The following is a 19,551-nucleotide window of genomic DNA, read 5'->3' as shown; positions in this document are numbered from 1 at the left end:
TCACTTCATCAATTTCAGATACAAGAGCGCAGGTAGAAACACAAAATGATAACACAACTTTTAACACTATCCTGAAATATTGTTAATATCTTCTGCTGTCTACACTTACAGTAGATGTAAGAATATTTCACATGCATTCAGTTAGTTCAAATTTTATGCATGTTAGGCTCAACTGCCGAAACCAGTCAGCGAGCGAAATAAAACAAGTAGAAGCGTCTTCACCAAGTGAGCCCGATATGTGCATTGGTAAATGAAAGTTTAAGAAAATTGAGACACTAAAGTGTAATGCAAAAAATATTAATAAGGAGAAGCAGTTGTTAGCAAAAGGATATTGCTAGTTAGGCATCTCGAGGCAGACCATATACTGTTGCAGGATGAATGTTAGCTGAAGATATTTAGTTAAACTTTCATGGAAGACAGACCTTCAAGGAGTACCGCTTTCGTAGGGCAGGTAAGGCCAACCGCCTCAAGGTCCCATCATTCATACAAGTCAGACGACATATAACAAAAAGCCATCGCAGCTGGTGTTCAAGTGAATGAATTAACAATTAATATATCACCTAAGCTCTGTCCAATTTACGCTTCCTTATTTGTTAGTTGTTGCTCACTGTCATGACGCTAATTCGGAAAATTCAGGGCCAAATTTTGTCCTGAGAATCCTAAATACAATGGATCGCTTCTTTGGGGAAAAAACACGATTGTATTACACAATAAAACAAAAATGGCAGTACTTTTCCTTATGTGACGAACAAGACTCATTTACAACTTGCAATACTGATTTATAGCCAAAAGTGGATAGTGTTTTATTCTTAGTGTGTGTGTCTATGTGTGAACCTAAAATGTCGCCTCGCACTGTAAGACAAGTAAATTATCAATTCAAACACACGTTAATATGTAATTTTAAAACTCAAATGATTCAGGAATAACTTGACAGAATTACCATAGGGACAACTGCTGGATAACTTAAAGACATTTGTAGGGCGTTATAATCTTTAACCCTTGGTGCTTCAACTGCCGAGATTATTGAGTACAGTATATGACAAGTGTGGATCTTTTTCTTCAGAACTGTTGATTTCCATAAAGGCAATATATTTGGACTTTTAATGTCAGTTGTTCTTGTTGGTGTCTTAATAATTTAACGAGTTTCAATATCAACAAAAACACGAGGTTAGTTTCTACAATAAACAGTTCCTTGGATAGAGTAAAAGACACCGGTCTGATTCCTCCCCGCGGTTTTTATTTCAAAATAAATTCAATATAATTCGGACACATTCCTTGTAGTAACTGTAACAAGAAAAATAAGTCACAAAACACAAGGTAAGCAACTAGTTTTAGGGTAGGGTTAGTCATGTTCTAGGTCGTTGTAATTGCCAAGATCACTTTCTTCCGTAGATCATTCTAGAATTAAATACCTACAGTGTAAAAAAAACTTGTGATATTAGATAACATGAAAAAAAAATTTCCTGGTCTAGACTAGTGTTTAACTCGTAATAACTGTTCATCAGCTCCAAACGAAGTCTTGTGCTGGACGAACTATAATGGACGTGTTGGTGTTACAATGTATCACTGTGCTTCAACAACTAATACTGGCATTCTTAAAAAAAAAAATCCTTCCGCCATTTTTTAATTCTATTCGGAGGAATTTTTCTTTCCCCCGCTATGAATAATGAATTATTTGCACTGGAAAGTTGAAATTCTCCGCTGGTAGTCCTGTTCCTCCACGAGAAGCAAGTGTATCTACAATTGGTGCGTCGAAGCTTCATAATTGTAAACAAACCCAAGTTTTTACCACATAAGAAGTCTTTCCAAGTATGTGTCCGTCAATGGAAAGTGTTTTAAGAATACCAGCACAAGAAGGTCTTTAAAAGAGTATTCTAAGTTAGTACATAAACTAGACGCCAAATAAAGGCATACACCTATCTGATAAAGATAGTGAGTGAAGTACAGCAGGGAAAAGTACCAGGAAAAGAGGAAAAGACTGAATATGAGACGGGGAAGAAATCCAAAGAACACGAGGAAAATATTACGATGGGGAGAGGCAGGGAAGACACAAGGAAAATATTACGATGGGGAGAGACAGGGAAGACACAAGGAAAATAATAAGAGAACACAAGGAAACACAACAGATCCACGAAAATTTGGGAAATGAAAAGGGTCGAATAAAAAACCTGAAACAGGAAAAGATAAACAGAGAAAAAAAGTGAACCCCATAAAAACAGGAAAGGATAAATTGAGTGGACAAAACAAAACCACGAATATACAATACGGGCAAAGACAAAAAAAAAAAAAAAAGACTGGAAAAACACATCACAAAACCAGGACAATATTAAACAGGGAAAGACAGTAATCAGTTAGAGGGATGAAATGCACGTCTTGCCATCCACCTACAAACTAGAGTGAAAGTGGGCCCAGTAAGGAGGCAATGTGGTTGGCATCGTATTTGACCGTCTTTACTTCCCATACTTTAACGTTAGACACTCATTCCAGTGGTCGTGCAAGATTGTATCCTGTACTAGATTTAAAATTGACTGTTGTCTCCAAAAATGTCCAATATTCACACAATTTTGAAATCGTTGAATGATTTTTGCGTGCAGTCAATAAATTTGTTTTGCTTTAATCTAATCGGTTTTTTTTTATTATCGCTAGTAGACTGGAGGTAAGAGACGTTAGAAATGCTAATAGGTGTTGCTTGTGGCAATTAACTTGTTGGGTTGAATTTAACACTTGGCTTCCCGCTCTACGATGGACCTCATCACAGTGGTTGTTATTGATTACAGTATATGTATTTTGTGCGTCATCAATTAGTCTTCAATCACATACACTAACCCAGTTCATACATTATCCAACAACTATTACAAACTTGGAGCGATATACTTCCTTTATATCGGAGGGTGATCAAAAACTCGCATCATATATTCATCAACTGGCGTGAAATGCGTTAAACTGGCGGACAAGTTGTTCTGAAGACTTGACGTACACACTTACCCCCCACTACAATCCCCACCCACCGACACGTCTCGTCCATCAATATTGATCTTTTTTTATTCAAATACCAGACAAGAAGGTTGTAGCAGAGTGGGTACTTCACGGTGAGACACAACAACCAATGTAGTAGCCTTGTGAACAGTGGGTTAGGTTAAACTAAAGAGTTCCCTCTGGCACTACTGTAGTGAGTTAACTTCTGATTAGCTCTCCCGGGACTCCGACTACTTCTATGGAGGTAATCTTGTAATTTGAAATAACACAAAAATGAGTGCCGAAGGGACGGATGTGTTTCCTCGTCTATTAAATTTAGGGTGTTTATTTTAGTTGACTAAATACATCCATTGATAATAATTTATGAGTGAAAGTGATCAAAGGCACCGACCTGTATCCGTGATCTATTTATCTATGAAGCTAAGCCTCTGTTGTTTTAGTGACCAGGCTACAGTTATAACGGGGACGGTCGGTCTAGCTCTTATGGACAATGTTGTATAAACAACCACTTATCTTTATAAGTTCTGCGAGGGCCGCCACAAAAAGAACTTGATATTAAAAGTTAGGCTCTCGATGTTGTATATAATTATATTAATGGCCCCAGGAGTAAGTCACACGCCCATATAAGTTTTGTTTTCTAATTATGTCAACTTATGGGAATATTAGTCCCTACAAACCTTGACGCTATGTAAGCAACTGCTAACTATACAGTCTTACATGAACTGGCACTTCTAGATACAAACAAGATGTATCATACCTGGGCATGTGTAGAATCCACAACCGCTTGGGATTAGTTTTTGCGTTGAGTTAGATTGGGTGAGGTTATTTCAGTGAGGCTGATTTTGATAATGTAAAATACAATAAACTTGAGAGTCTTGGAAAAAAATAAAATAGGCATTAAAGAGGGAGATAGAATAAAAAAAATCTTTACAGGCAACAAAAGGCTGCAGTTATTTAATATTGAAATTACTAACTGGTTCAAAGCTAGACAAGGCTGTGTTCTATCTCCAACATTGTATCATATATATTCAAAATTTCTAATGAGAGAAATAATAAGTGACAATGAAGGAATAAAAGTTAATGGTAAAGTAATATCAAATATACGCTATGTAGATGATACTGCTCTTAACACAGATAGTGAAGAGGCGTTACAAAAACTCGTTAACAGATTAGTGGAAAAAGGTGAAAAATATGGGTTAAGAGTTAATGCTGAAAGACTAAAGTAATTGTTGCTTTCAAATTGGAAAAAAGCCCTAAAATAAAAATTATTTAAGGCAACAGGGAACTTAAACAAGCGGAAAAAATTTGGCATTTGATAAGTAGCATTAACTGTGATGGTACGGAAGACATCAAAACAAGAATAGATCAAGCAAAAACAGCATTTAATAAAGGACCTAATGAAAAGGGGACATTGACTTCAATTTGAGAAAAGGGCTGCTGAAAGGCTTTATATGACAAGGACTGATGTACGGTCCAAAAGCGTGGACACCTTCAGCAGACACCAGAAAGGTTGGAGGCCTTTGAAATGATGCTAAAGGCGAATGTTAATAAGTTACACTGTCAGGAAAACAAATGAAGTACTAAGGTTAGCAAAAAACTTCAGTAGAATTACTTGAAATGTACAGAAAAAATGCGATACTATGGTCATATAATTAGAGATGGGGGAATAATAACAAATATTAATGCAAAGTTGAGGGTAGGAGGGCCGGGGAAAGGCAGACTGGGATGGATGAATGAAATTAGAAACTGGATCCCCAGAGATTTAAAAATAAAAATAGAAGATTGGTAAAAACCGACCGAGAATGTTTAGTGAAGGACTGTGGTGGCCAACCCTCAGATATGAAGACAGTACTCTGATTGACTGACACCCTTAAAAAAAAAATACACAAGTTATTCAAATTTCCATTTTCCTGTATACGATCAAGGTGCACCACAATACATCCAGATTTTCCCTAAGTCATGGGATGGCATAGCGTGAGTTATGCCTTCATGACTCACAAGACAAAACTACAATATTGAGGACCTGGGAACGCCCTTGTCAACTGTAAGAAAATTACAGGCTACGGTATCTTCTATTGAGGTAAAAAGTGAGTGTTGATGTCGCCAATATTTCCAGGTTTCATAAAAATGGCTGCCGGTTCACCATTCTGAATATAAATAACTAAATCGACTTACGTTCTTATACGCCAGAGCTGCTGCCTGTGAAAGAATTGGTGGAGATACCTGGCAGTGGTGGTCAAGGCCGACCACACACACAGTCACGTGGATATTACTCGGCAAGTGTCCAGACCTACCCTGGGGGAGGGGGAACTGGTGACTAACTGGCCCTGACTGGTACAATCAACACACGACCAGTCAGCCACCCAGCATCTCCTGCAGCCGGCTCTAACATTTGAGTTATTACATATTCGAAGATCTTGACAGGGTAGTGAAGAGAGACAATAGACGCCGAGCAGATTATATTGTTGCTGAGGCTATATGTTCACTGCAGTAACTTCCAGGTCGCGCCTCCTCAAAGTTCTTACAGTACATAAAACTTAACATATAGTGCAGAGAACAGCTAGGTATCAGGGAAAGTACAGAGAACATTACATTACCGTTAAAAAAAACACTTGACGCTCCACCCACACTTGTAGTCCATTGGGCGGTGGTCACTCGCCACCAACGGTCCTGGTGCCCGCGGTACAAGATAACGCACACAACACTAGTACTGTTACACCCCACACACCACCACAACACTAGCAACGTTACACCCCCACACACCACCACAACACTAGCAACGTTCCCCCGCCAGTCACCTGCAACACCCAGCACACACTGAATATACCAGCAATAATCTGTAGTAACCGGAGCAGATGTGTTATTAGTAAAAGATCAGTTGAAGAAGTCGCACTGCCGTAAGGAACACCTCACCACTAGAGGTCAAACTTGCTGGCCGTTGTACAGTGGTGCCACTCTGGTTATATTTTATTACCTTTACAGCTCAGCAATGGCCGTGGGAGTCTTGTTCATATGACTTTTGTAACAGTTGATAAATTTGTACTACTCTAGAAACCTGTCTTACTAGATCTAGACCGTCAACGGTCGTAAACAAATGAAGCCACGTGTGCGTGCTTCAGGTCACGTATTATAAACACCGGGATTTTTCAGTCCGACAGGTCTCTTGTTTCTGGGTATCTGTGAACCTTTAACTCCCCCATTTTTTACAATAACAAGTACGAGTATTGTTAAAATACTAGTAATTTTGAAGAATACAAACGCCTCTTTCAGAAATCAAACAAAATTTATCTTGCTAATACTGTAGTCTTATTTTTCATTTCCAAAAATTTATTTCCTCGGCATTTCTTAACATTCAGAGTAACTTAGTGAAGTACAATAACATAAAGATCAAATACAGCAGGAAATAGAGGCAATTAATTATCACATATCAAAATAAAAAGTAGTTAAACAATTTTATAAAGCATACGTCACGAAGTTTAACAAATAAGGAGACAGTTTCAGAGTAAATAATACCGAGTCATTGGCCCCAACCTGCCCCCGAGGGCTGAGGTACATACAGCAGATAACGACTGGGACTAACTAGGAATGAATCCCACTGAGAATGAATCCCAAACCTAATGATTAAGTTGGAAACCATTACAACTGAGGCCCTCATTAAGTCACGATCATTCTACTACATAACCTCTAGTGATTTAGATAATTATAAAGATGAGTTTTCGAGAAAGTCATAGTTATGTCATGGGCATTAACCACACCTACAGCTGTTGAATAGGTGTCGCCGAGAAGAGAGATAGACGAAAGACAGTATTACAAAATACGTCATATCTGGTCAGACATTCAATAAATTTAATGTTGTCCAAAGAATAAAGTCCATTAAAGAGATGAATATATACCAAATACGCACAAAGGCAACACCATTAGTCCATAAATGACTAAGAGACGTTCAACCAATCATACCAAGTTCAATGACTTTACCCTCAATACTGTACAGTACATCAACTTTTGTGACAATAATCTTCAACGTGCAATTTTTGTGTTGAACTAGACAATGATTCTTCCGATAAATTAAAAAGAAATACCAGTTCGACCTTTTCGTGCCACAATATACTGCACCATCTTTGGTTAGTCTGGTATGTTTACTACAATACCATGGCAACAGCCAGAGCTTGGTGTAACAAGGTTGGCAGTAAAGGTGAACAAGTTACCCCCACGCCTCAACAAAGTTCAAAGGGCCATAATGGTACGTCGTTGATGACAGAAAACGCTGATTGTCGAAAATGTGTGACCTCGATGTGATACATCACCCGAGCCACACTTAGGAAAATTCCGCTACTGTGTTCGTTACAGTGTTGACAACTCCCACACACACTCGACGAGTTGTATCTCTCATAAACTGTACTTGTTGATGGACTAGTGTACTTACTGAACCAATTATGCACTTAAAGACCTTAAATGTTGAGTGCAAGATGGACGACAATATAAAAACAAGACTGGTGCACCATTAATTTCCTTTATGAGAAGACGAACTTAACCTAACCTAACCGAATACCAAGAATAGTTTCAGTTAAGTTACAATAGACCTGATTAGTATGTATCGTCTAAAAATAAAATAATGCCTCAGACCTAACCTAAAGATCCTAGGAAATTCTGGTTCGATCACTGTATAACAGTTTCGAGTGCCTCAGAAATAAATAATTTTCCGTCCTCTTGGTACAACATTTCCTTCCAGCACTAACTATTTTGCGGGGGCGCTTTGGCAGCTTCCACAGGTGAGAAGACTGGAAGAACAGGTGGAGGTATGTTGGTTGGTGAGAAGCACTGCTCTGTTGGCACTGTTTTCCTCCTCCATCGCTCGACTTCGTCACCCTCCTCCACACCCCACAACTTCCTCCCCTCACCTAGCGCCACGAGATCAACACGCGGCCACTATTATCACAAGCTGTGAACTTCCCAGAGCAAGGTCATAACATCCTAGACTTTATGTTAACAGACTTAACAGACCAGTACCAACCACCTTAACCTATGCCTCCTATCGGGTGTAGTACACATCTATCTACCGTCTGCATCATCCTCGCCACCTGAGATCCCTCGTCCTCGAATGGCTATTCGACAAGACAACCGCATCCAGCCCATACGAACACGTATATTGATCCCTATAAGAACAGGCCAATCCCAACCACTGTAAAAATTATCAACAACTTATAGTTATCCAGTGTTCACTCCCTGCCAATCTACTTTTTGTACTTTTAATACGCATAAATTCCGTCAAATGACCTTCTTCCCCCTTTTTATTATGTATTATATTTGTAACACTTATGTTATTTGTATATTATTTATCCCTGACTGGTCCACTCAACACACGACCAGTTGACTATATTTTCAGCCTTTTGGTCTGCCATGTTCTTTTAATAAACCGTTAGTTATTATTATTTTTATTGTCTATTTCTTTTATCATGATGTTGGGTTACCTTATGTTCTTTGGGTTAGACTATGTTATTTTCGTTAGGTTATATTAATTAGGTTAGTTTTCATTGGAAGTTCCTTAAATCACTCGCGCTCTCTCCCTCACAAGCATGGAGGTAGAATCTACCTCCATGCTCACAAGCCACATCAACATGATGGGTCACAGGCTAACTACTCGGTGTTGATTTTGTTTCGAGATAAGGAGGGACGTGACGAAGGCCCAGCATGTCAGGCGTCAGGTTGAGGATATCTTGTATACAGAGTAATTTTATAACCCGCCGAGGCAGCTACTTGTCCACATATGGCGAGGCCAGAGAACTCGCACTTATACATAAAAACTTGCCACCTGCAGAAATTACACGTCTTACATACACACACTGCTTGTTATTGTTGACGCCTTGCATAATGCATGGCCATAATTGTAGATTCATCATAGTTTGCACTGGGTTAGGTTAGAATCCCCAGCACCACTTCACGATTCCCAGCGGCGTCATAAACAGTGACTGGTGTTGTGGGCTCCATAATCGCTTCTATAATAATGTAGAAATTCCAGTGTTCATTGTGGTATCCTAGTCTCTGACAATTTACCATTTTTTTTCATAAAAAAATACCAAGGAACGAAATATCTTTGAGCAATACAATACATTAAATTATTTTTCAATTGTATTTAGTAAAATTGAATGACCAATTACAATTCTTCTGCTACAAGGTCAATTACTTAATTCAGAAATATAAGTGTAAGTAAAAATAGGTATTATAGATACATAAACTCACAAGGTGGTGCCTTAACCTATATTAACAGAAGTTACGTAATTTAGGTATAAAATAAAATGCACCTTAACAACTGTTAAAACTGGTATTTTATACACTTACGGTGGCGCCTTAACCTAGCCATGAAAAATATAACCCAGTCATTTATTTATACTTAATCTAACGCTTTCATATTCAACTCGTACTTAAAATATATATAAATCTAAAGTAATATTCTTAAAGGCTATGGATCGTCCAGTAACAGAGTACATAACTTAAAACACCTCAACTTAACGAGATCTTCAGCACTTGCAGGCACCTTAATGCTGCCCAACACCACGCAATTACGTAGTAAAATTTACGAGGTAAACATTTCCCGCAGGAATGCCATGGGAATCCGCGAGCTGCCAGGGTTAAGTAGTACCTTGTGTGACCATATTTGTGGCACCAAGGTCACGTACGGAGGTTAGCAGTGTGGATTTTCACCTTAACTCCGGCAATAACTGAACACTAAGTTGACACCACCCTTGGGAGGTGAAGGCGTCACTAGACAGCCTAGGAGGTTGTTACGTTAAGATTTAAGAAAATGTGGTGTGTAGAAACAGGAACTATTGTTTATAGAGGGACCGGAAGGATAATAATGCACTCTGTCTCCTTAAGATTAAGTTGGTGGTAGGACTCGGTATTTTATTATTCATGTCAATAATTAAAAGAGCACTTGACTCAACTACCTTGAGGGTTTAGGTTAAAAATAGCGTTTAATGTTTTGAGTTAACATGATTTTAATACGAGAGACAAAGACTGTTGAAGGTTTTGTCGTTTTTGAAGCTTCAACTTCCAGGATAATCAAGCTACGTTTACTACATGTGTTCTAAAACGGGAAACTTAAAAAATGTCAAACAATCCATTAGAACAACCTTACCACGTCTTGCAGATCATATCATGGAATACCACACTGACGTAGTGCAAATAAGGTGAAGACATTAACAAAAGTTTTGATTCTGGAACAATTCACCTAACCAGCAATATTATCAAACAGTTCACAGCTAAAACAAAAAATGTACATACTAGATGAAGCCACTGTGAGAGAAGAGTGATGTTCTATATTATTAACCAGAGCATGTTGACAGACAGAAGTGATCCACCAACCTCTGATAGTCAGTCTACGGACAATGTAATGCTTGTTGTTTTCATTATAAAATTGTTACCGATATTCTTGTATCTAATCTAATATACTATATGACTAGCTGTGTGTCTGTCTGTCTGTTCTGGGCACCCGAAACGGCACAATCGTTTTTCATCAAACTTGGTGGAAAAATCGCAAAAAATTCGTAGAGTGGAACAAACCTGGTCCCATGTCGATGGTTTCTTTAGGGAGGCATTAATTAACCATTTTATTTACGATGGAAAACGATGCAAGTCTACGGACTTGGCGCACCCTCATTCGCTGTACGCTAGCCAAGCACGAGCGTTCAAACTTTCACTGGGCACGAAGGAGCCCGCGATCACGTGTATTTACTATTACTGATGAGTAACCAAGCCTAAGCAAAGGACTGTAATGGAGATAATGCATCTGATGGCTTTGTTGATTATCACTTATGGAATTAATTGCCATAGCCAATGTTTGTATACCTGTAGTGTCAAGGTACTATACGTACATTAAAAATTGTACACTTACACAGTCTACGAACACTGTATAACTGCTTTGTCTATATACATGTCAAACCAACTGAAACTTGTATGACGATTTTTCTGAATAAATAACACTGTTAATAATCTATGGAAGGAACAGTATCAATGACTGGAAGTACTTCGTGAACTTGGAGTTTAAACGCTCTTAATTTTCCAAACACTATACCTGCTGACTCAGTGGAGGGTAAAGATTCACGTATCATACTGTGTGTTAGGTGAGGATACAAATAACTACCGTGTGTGACGATATTATGTTGTTTTAGTACTCTCATGTCACTCCCCCCCCTCCTCCATGACCTACTGTACATCAACTCTCTCACTTATCAGTTTCCCCACTTCATTAAGGCTCATGTACCCCATCTTTCACCCCCACACGAGACGAGTATTTCTATTGTTTTCCTAGTATACGTATGAGTAACCACCAGGTAGAATAGTCATCCCGCTATGATACAAACGTTTCAGGACATAATACGTTAGTGAGTGTGTGTGTGTGTGTGTGTGTGTGTGTGTGTGTGTGTGTGTGTGTGATGTGTGTGTGTGTTCCCCCCCCCCCCATTGTTATCTGGGGCCTTTCCCACACTCGTCTGCAACACTTTCATGCATCACTCCCTCTTACTGTGAAGTGTCTACTCCCTTCATCCACCCTGCATTTACCTCAGATATCGGGGTAAGGAGAAATTCACAAAACGTATTAATATTCATTTCAATGTGAACAATCGTCATAAGCACCTCACGTTTTACTTCATTACATAATTATGTCAAAAGAGAGAGAGCATTAGTCCTTCTTACAGTAATTACGTAAAAAACGAACTGAAAATATCAATACTCCAAAGTTCAAAGCCTCTTATGAGTGACGAAAATCAATTTTTACGCGAAATATTCTCACGCACAACTTCACTCTATAAAATATAACTGTAAAGTTCTAATAAATACTTCCTTGAATATAAAGGAGGAATTTATTATACAAACTAGAGATTTAAATGTGACATACGGAAGAACAAACAGATGGACGAAACAGTGTAATTCAACACAGCCCCACCTCCAGCATTATTTAAAGGGAACACAAACTTTTATAAGCCTGAGAAAACAATGTAAGCGGCAATAAGACAACAACTGGGCATTGGCTGCGCTAAGCCATACTTGGCAAAACATCCTCACGCGAGAAAATCGGATCAGGAAGACGGGCCCAGACTCAATGCGGCCCAGTATCAAATCGTTAAGTGTCAACTATGAGGGTAAACAGAACACACATTAAATACAAAGGACTAGTGTTGCTGACCGTGGGCCATGAAGGTAAGCTTGTCATCAACCTTGGTAAGACTAAGCTACAAGGTTTGTTAGGAAGGCGTACAGAGAACAACAATAAACATAACATTAGACTAGCTATAAATGACGCTGAACAACTGGAGGGTACAGGTGGCGCGCTCCATGTAAAAAACCTTAACTAAATATCAAGAGTTTAATGTCTTTACAACCTCAACCCTTCACAAAACACAATCTCCACTACAAGAATATTTTACAATTATCACTTTTGTTTATTATACTTGTTTATAAACAATGCGAAATATTATCATCTGCACCAGTAAATACTTTCTAAACGTTAATATCAAGAACTAAATTATGTACTGTACTCGGAAAATTTTTACGAGTTTGACACACACACACACACACACACACACACTTATCAGCTCGATCAAGTTGTAATGAAGACAAAAGTGGTTTAACCTTCTACCGCAGCTTCTGAGGATTCCCCTTCCCACCCCCCCTCACCATTCCTGTCGGCGTTCGCTTTACCCTTCTCTTTTTCTTTAAATCTTCTGATCTAGTAATGCGTACATGAATGTGTGTCTTAATGCCTCACCAAGCAAGTCCTTTCTCTTCTGAGTACTATAAACTCCTGAGGCTACAAGTCCTCCTTGAAGTAGGTCCAGTGAAACCACTTCCCACAGATGCCTCTCGCCAAACTAGAGCGATCACATACGGCCGCCTATGCCCTTGCTCTGGTAGAAGACCATTTTCCTTAATATTATCTAGGGCTAGGCCATGACATTATCCATGCCCCACTTAGGCTGGTTGTTACATGTACCACCCACTGCCCACACAGTCGTTCTTTATATATAGTATTTATTATACAAGCTTAAATCGTCGCAACTTCAAATTTATGATTATCAAACATTCCTATTGGCGATTTAAATTTCACACGAACCATGTCTTCATACTACCTCACCCCTATTGTTTTTATTTGTTTATTTTTTTTATTTCAAGGGCTTTAATTGCCAGGGTTATTAAGCACTTTTCACTAAAATCTTCCTTCAAATATCAGATTAAGGTCTAAAAATGTGGGAAATAAAACATTGCCTCTTAATTCCATCCCACACTAAATTAACACAAACTGATACACTATGTGGCTCGTAAACCTTTAAGGATCCTTCCGCTGCCCTCATCATATAACGACACAAACTCTTACTTTTCAGTTCATATAAATGTATTTGTTTATTAGTTAGGTTAGCATAATGTGTACGAGTGTGAGGGTAAGGGAACACTAACCATCAGGATGTACACTGATGTTTTGTGCGTCAAGGCCTTCACATTCAGCTGCTGGAGCACGGCCTTTGATTCAAGTGCTTTAGTGTTAATAGATTTAACCCTTTAGAGGGCAAAGTATCCCTTAGGTATTTTATTCTGGCTAACGCCAGACGTTTTTATTCAAGTAAGGGGAGATTTTACCCGCTAAAGGGGCTCATGAAAATTAATGTATTTATTATGCATTGAAATCCGTTTACGGAAATTATAAATTCTAACCTAACCTATTTTAACCAATCTAGGTTAGCCTACGTTCAAATTCTTTATTTCCAGAAACGTCTTAAAAGAAAGAATTATATATATATATATATATATATATATATATATATATATATATATATATATATATATATATATATATATATATATATATATATATATATATATATATATATATATATATATATATATACACTTGTGTATATATATATGCAGCACTAAGAATTATATTTATACATTACATGCGTATTGAGCGAACACAATCCTCCAATAATAGCATTTAAACTTGGTCCCGTGAGGTTACAACTGGGATACCTGGGCTGGACGACGCGACGTGTTCACTCACACGTCATGCCTAAATAACTTATCCAGTGACCTATACCTTTGATCTTTAGTGAATAAATACTCCCCTGCTGGGCTACATTAAGGTTAACACTCTTAATGGTACAATACCTAGCTGCTGGTCAACAGATGTCCACAACAACAAAGACGCCAGGCAAAAGTTTGCGTGGACTAATTTGGCCCCCTAAAAATAAATAATTAGAAAATTAAAAGTTCTGGAGACTTTCTGTGGTTTTCAGATATATAACTCTTCATATACAGGCTGATACACCATACTTGTATACATATCATGTACACATTAAATAAAAAAACAGTATTGTTTTTCTCAATATATATAATTCAAGATCAATTCCATTCAATTTGAAAGTCATTAAAATTAATAAAAGATAAACATGGTGATGTACGTGAAAAATTTGTCAACGAAAGGCATAATATATTTTAAATGTAAATAAATATTGTGCCCTCGTTAGCCACTCTCACCAATACCATCCCTGAAAAAAAAATAAGCTGAACATCAAATCCCACCCCCTGTGCCAAAGCCCAGGATCACCTTTGAACTTACGAACAACATATGCCAGTGAACAAAGAATGCTAATGAAGGCATTTGTTCTGGATACTTTGTTGTATCGCGGCCGCAACTGTGACCAGAGAGAGAGAGCTATTTCGAGGCCTCTTGGTTGTGGACACGAGGGAAGTAGTCGATCAGTCAAACACTAACCCACTTGTGCCACCATCGGCATCAGCAAGGACAACACTGTGAAGCAGTCCATTTATCAGGCACTATCTATAGCTAGAGAGCACCAGTCGGCCAGGCTGTGACTGACTGGAGGAAGTAGCGCATACTGTATTTCTAAATACAGATACAGATTTTATACACCGCCTATAAAGTTAACAGCAAACAACACCTACCAACCAAACTTAACAGTCCTATACTAACAGGAAAATTTATTTCGGTAATTTCTAATAGTTGTAGTCGAGTGTATGGATTACTTAAGAGTACGTAGTGAAACACCTTAGTTCTTGTCGTCTTTAAAAGTGCGACGTCGCAGCCTGTTTAAGGTCGCTCTCCAAGTCACTTGTACCATTAGCAGCATCAACAAGAGCAAGGACGGTATAAATATCACATTGCTATCATTTTTTTTACAGACGTATCCTGCCTCCTGCCCAGACTTTCGCTCAGCCAGGCTTCACATTCAACACCCACAAGCTGTTTCTCGTCTGTTAAACCATCTAAAAAGAAAAGAAAAACATGCAGGGGAAATAATTGTATGGAAACATATACGACAATAAATCCAAGTATCTCACACTGTAGTTAATTAGTGTTCCTCATATTACGATTTATCAGTCAATATTATTACCTGTACTCCAATAGTATTCTCGGTAATCATAATATACTCCATTATCCAATATTATGGGTGGAGCATTAATTAACTATTGTAATGTTACTGTTACTACTACATTATTCTTAATATACAGTATATGTGGCGTACATTACTAGGAGGCGGGACTGAACCGCGGTGGAGCAAGGATACTAAAGGATTCTAATAAAGTAATGCTGCCTTCTAATCCATATAAATAAAGACGAAAGCTAACTTACAAATAATGTAAGTTATCAGATGTTGTCATAACGATTACAATAATACTGGTGTGTGTAAATGAATGATCTGTGTAAATAAAAAAAAAAAAACTAATCTGTTATATTTTAGGAAAGTCTTCGAGGTAGTAGATAATGACGAAAATTACGATGTTATTTACTTAGACTTTAGCAAAACATTTGACAGAGTACCGCATCAGAGGCTTCTGAGAAAAGTTAAGGCTCATGGTATCGAGGGGAAAGTTTTAAATTGGATAAAATCATGGCTCACCGATAGAACGCAGAGGGTCAGCGTAGATTGTGTTAAATCTGAGTGGGGCTGTGTAACCAGTGGGGTTCCCCAGGGGTCAGTACTAGGCCCACTCTTGTTCATAATCTACATAAACAATCTAGATACTGGGATCAGCAGTGACATAAGCAAGTTTGCGGATGACACCAAAATAGGGCGGCAGATTAATTCAGGGCAGGATGCAAATGCACTACAGGAGGATCCAAATAAACTGCCGGGGTGGTCTGAAAAATGGCAAATGAAATTCAACACCAGCAAGTGCAGCGTACTTAATATTGGAAGAACAAATACTGTCAGCAACCTAGAGAAGTCGACGTGTGAAAGAGACCTAGGGGTACTTGTAAGCCCGGACCTACGGCCTAGAAAACAGTGCATTAATGTTCGAAATAAGGCAAACAGAGTATTGGGTTTTATATCTAGAAGTGTAAGTAATAAGAGTGCAGAGGTCTTACTGCAACAATATCTTGCGCTAGTCAGGCCGCACCTCGATTATGCGGTTCAGTTCTGGTGCCCGTATTATAGAATGGATATCAAATCACTAGAGTCGGTGCAGCGAAGAATGACGAAAATGATTCCGGGACTTAGAAACCTTCCATATCAAGATAGGTTAAAGAAACTAAACTTGCATTCCCTAGAAAGACGAAGAGTGCGGGGAGATATGATAGAAGTATTTAAGTGGGTGAAAGAAATCAATAAAGAGGATATAGATAAAGTTCTTATAATATCCGAGCAGGATAGGACTCGGAGCAACGGATTTAAGTTGGATAAGTTTAGATTTAGGAGGGAGATAGGAAGGAACTGGTTCACAAATAGGGTGGTGGGCGAGTGGAACAAACTTAGCAACTCTGTAGTAAGTGCTGGAACGCTGGAAAGTTTTAAAAGGAGGCTAGATAGATTCATGGATGATAGAGAGTGGTAGTAACTCTCGACAGGAGCTGCCATGCACAGACCAACCGGCCTATTGCAGACTCCTTATTTTCTTATGTTCTTATGTCATCTCAAATTACCAGTATTGTCATATGAATACAACTCGAGCTGAATTTTTTATTCTTATCTGCTGTTTAACCAAATGTTATATGAGAGAATTATATTGCTAATGAGTATTGACTTTTATGGACTGGATTATTAAATAAAAAGGATGGAAAAAATTAGGTGTGAAGGTGGATGTAACAATAGGGTAAGGCAAACCTTGACTGCTGGCGCGGATCTGGCCTGACTGTCACTGAGCAGACGAGGCTTGATTTGCCTTTCTCTCTGGCTGACCCTGTCTACATAGACCTTGACAATACTACCATCATACACACGCCCTCACTCTTACCATGATACAACTGACAATTATCAAGGTGTGGAGAGCCCGATAGGTTCCTCAACATAATGTTAACCTTACCAATTTCCAAGACGTTATTTAACTGTGCATGTAACAACACTTCCGCGGTAACCTACGAGAATACTGTCCTAGCATCATCAAGCACTGGACGCCGCCGTGGCCAAGCGGGCTACCGAGTGATGGCCTTAAATTTCAAGGTCCCGATTCCAACCCCGACCAGAGTGACGTCTTGTCTGGACTGCCAATGCACAAGCCCATTTCGCCAAGACCTAAAGTCGGTGTTGTATTGGTTCACACTATTCGAACACACTAAACTCCCATCGAGCTAACTAACTGAAGTCTTAAGGTATATGAACACTTATCCATTACTGGTTATTGAAGATCCGAGATGACATAAGTGTGCAACAGCCTCGGGTATCCCCCCACCCCATGCCCGCCAAACCTTACCATGTTACGTAAGATACAATTACCAGTTATCCAAAACGAGTTTGTTTATACGATCACAGAATTTTACAGATAGCCTTACGCGTCACTCCGTCGAAATTCCAGAAAATTATTCTTATTCCAAAATGTTTACGTAATCTCGTATTTTCCACCTGTTTGTGAATTGTATAGACTTAAATTAAATAATTAGTGAGGAACAAACAAAATTCTAGTCCAATTACTTTCGAGGCTATTATTAGTTTTATGGGAATTTGTTAGTTTTCGGGTAACTTAACCCAAATACCCCAAATAAGGTCGACCCAAAGAACCTAGCTCGTAACAAAATAACCCAAATAGCCTCACGCAACCAACTCAGCAGCGTAAACATTCCCTCTACTGCCGCGCATTTAATTTTTCCAGCTGCGTATATCCTCAGCAATGGTGACATCCCTCTTTAGCCTGGGAAACCGAGATAAAAATGTACAGGTGGTCGTGAGACAGCTGTATACTCACCTAGCTTCACACTTAAAATAACTCAGTTTTGAAGATACAGTACAAGTAATATACGTATCATCACGCGCGAGGTTACTGGAAGCACATCCGCATATTGCCTTGATATTGATGAACACAATCAAATTCCTTTCGCATTTTTAAACAACAAAAATATAAATAAAAAAAAATGAGGGAACCTTAGTCCCTACCCCACGTACTCTCTCCAGCACCAAACCTTCTAGCTTATTCTTATAAAAGATTGTTCAAGGTCATCTCAATGTCTGGCCATGGAGTGCGTCTCACCTTCGGGCTGTGTGTGACTTTGTACTGTGTGCTTCCAGTGCTGGACTCTTGAATAACTTGCATAACGGGTTGCGCGCATCCTGCAAGACAACCTGTAGCTGCCAACACGATCATCCGCCCAGCTGGGGACTCCCCGAGCGATCTTCAACTTTGTTCGCTGGTTTTGTTTACGAAAAAAACTGATCATCACCTCAGGAGTGGTGGGGAGGGGGGGGGGGACATCCACACCTCGTGTTAACCTAGAGTTGAGGGGAGGAGTGAGGGAAAGGTGGTGGTGGGTGGATTACCATAGTGCTACTGTACTTCAGTCAAACAACAAGCAGCATAGTTTACTCGCGTCCGCCAAATTCCTAGGCTGTATTATCTAAAAGTAGAGCGTTCTCTTATAGGATAATATGGTCACAACAAGTTCAGGCTGCTGAGACTTGTATATTGCTCAAATGTCAATTGTGCTTGGGAATTCCCGGTCGTCCTGCGAAGTTAGTTTACGCAATCTTGCCAGGGTGTATCCCCGGCTATCATGTCAACACAGCAGCACAACCATTTAACAGGTGAAGGCGGACCACCATACCGAGGCTGCTCCAAGGACACACGGGGAGAATCCCTAATATCTATCATCAGACATCACGAGTCTCAGTTAGTAAATAGCCTTCCCAACTATGCCAACGTGTTCCCTGCGAGCCACGCCCGACACCCCACCCCTGCATACCTCCCCTCCGTCCCGTTCTTGACGCCTCCCTCCCTTCCAAAACATTCTCTCCGCCAACTTTCGCACAAAAACTAGTCAGACCACCTCGTTAAACCTGGCGACCTCTCCACGGTAAAATCCCCGAGCTTTGCCTACGGGACAACAGGGCCCGCACTGGCAACGTATCACGAAACAGAGAACCAAGTTGAATTCATCATCAACTTGAAATATTTTTCTTACCCTCAGCAAAGGACACATGCAGATATTTTAATTGAAGTGCCAAGGCCTAATGAATAGAGATACAAATCCTGATATTCTATACATACTCAAATTAGCTTTACATATTTTAGAAGAAAGCGCCAGGACTGTTAAGAATGAAGGAAACTGCAGCGGGCCTATTGGATCTTCAT

The 19,551-nt window shown here is 39.2% G+C and overlaps 1 long non-coding RNA gene across 1 annotated transcript in view; it reads left to right on the top strand.

Annotated features, from left to right (window-relative positions):
* Positions 1–15,400, top strand: part of LOC121876202 — a 41,231-nt gene extending 25,831 nt beyond the window's left edge. Inside the window, exon 3 of the long non-coding RNA XR_006090726.1 lies at positions 15,172–15,400. This is a non-coding gene — a long non-coding RNA (uncharacterized LOC121876202). The remainder of the gene's footprint in view (positions 1–15,171) is intronic.
* Positions 15,401–19,551: the final 4,151 nt, after the last annotated feature.

Source organism: Homarus americanus, unplaced genomic scaffold, assembly GCF_018991925.1.
Source record: "Homarus americanus isolate GMGI-L3 unplaced genomic scaffold, GMGI_Hamer_2.0 scaffold34921, whole genome shotgun sequence".
NCBI classification, from domain to species: Eukaryota; Metazoa; Arthropoda; class Malacostraca; order Decapoda; family Nephropidae; genus Homarus; species Homarus americanus.
The sequence above is the reverse complement of the archived record's forward strand: the minus strand, read 5'-3'. Positions and strand labels throughout refer to the sequence as shown.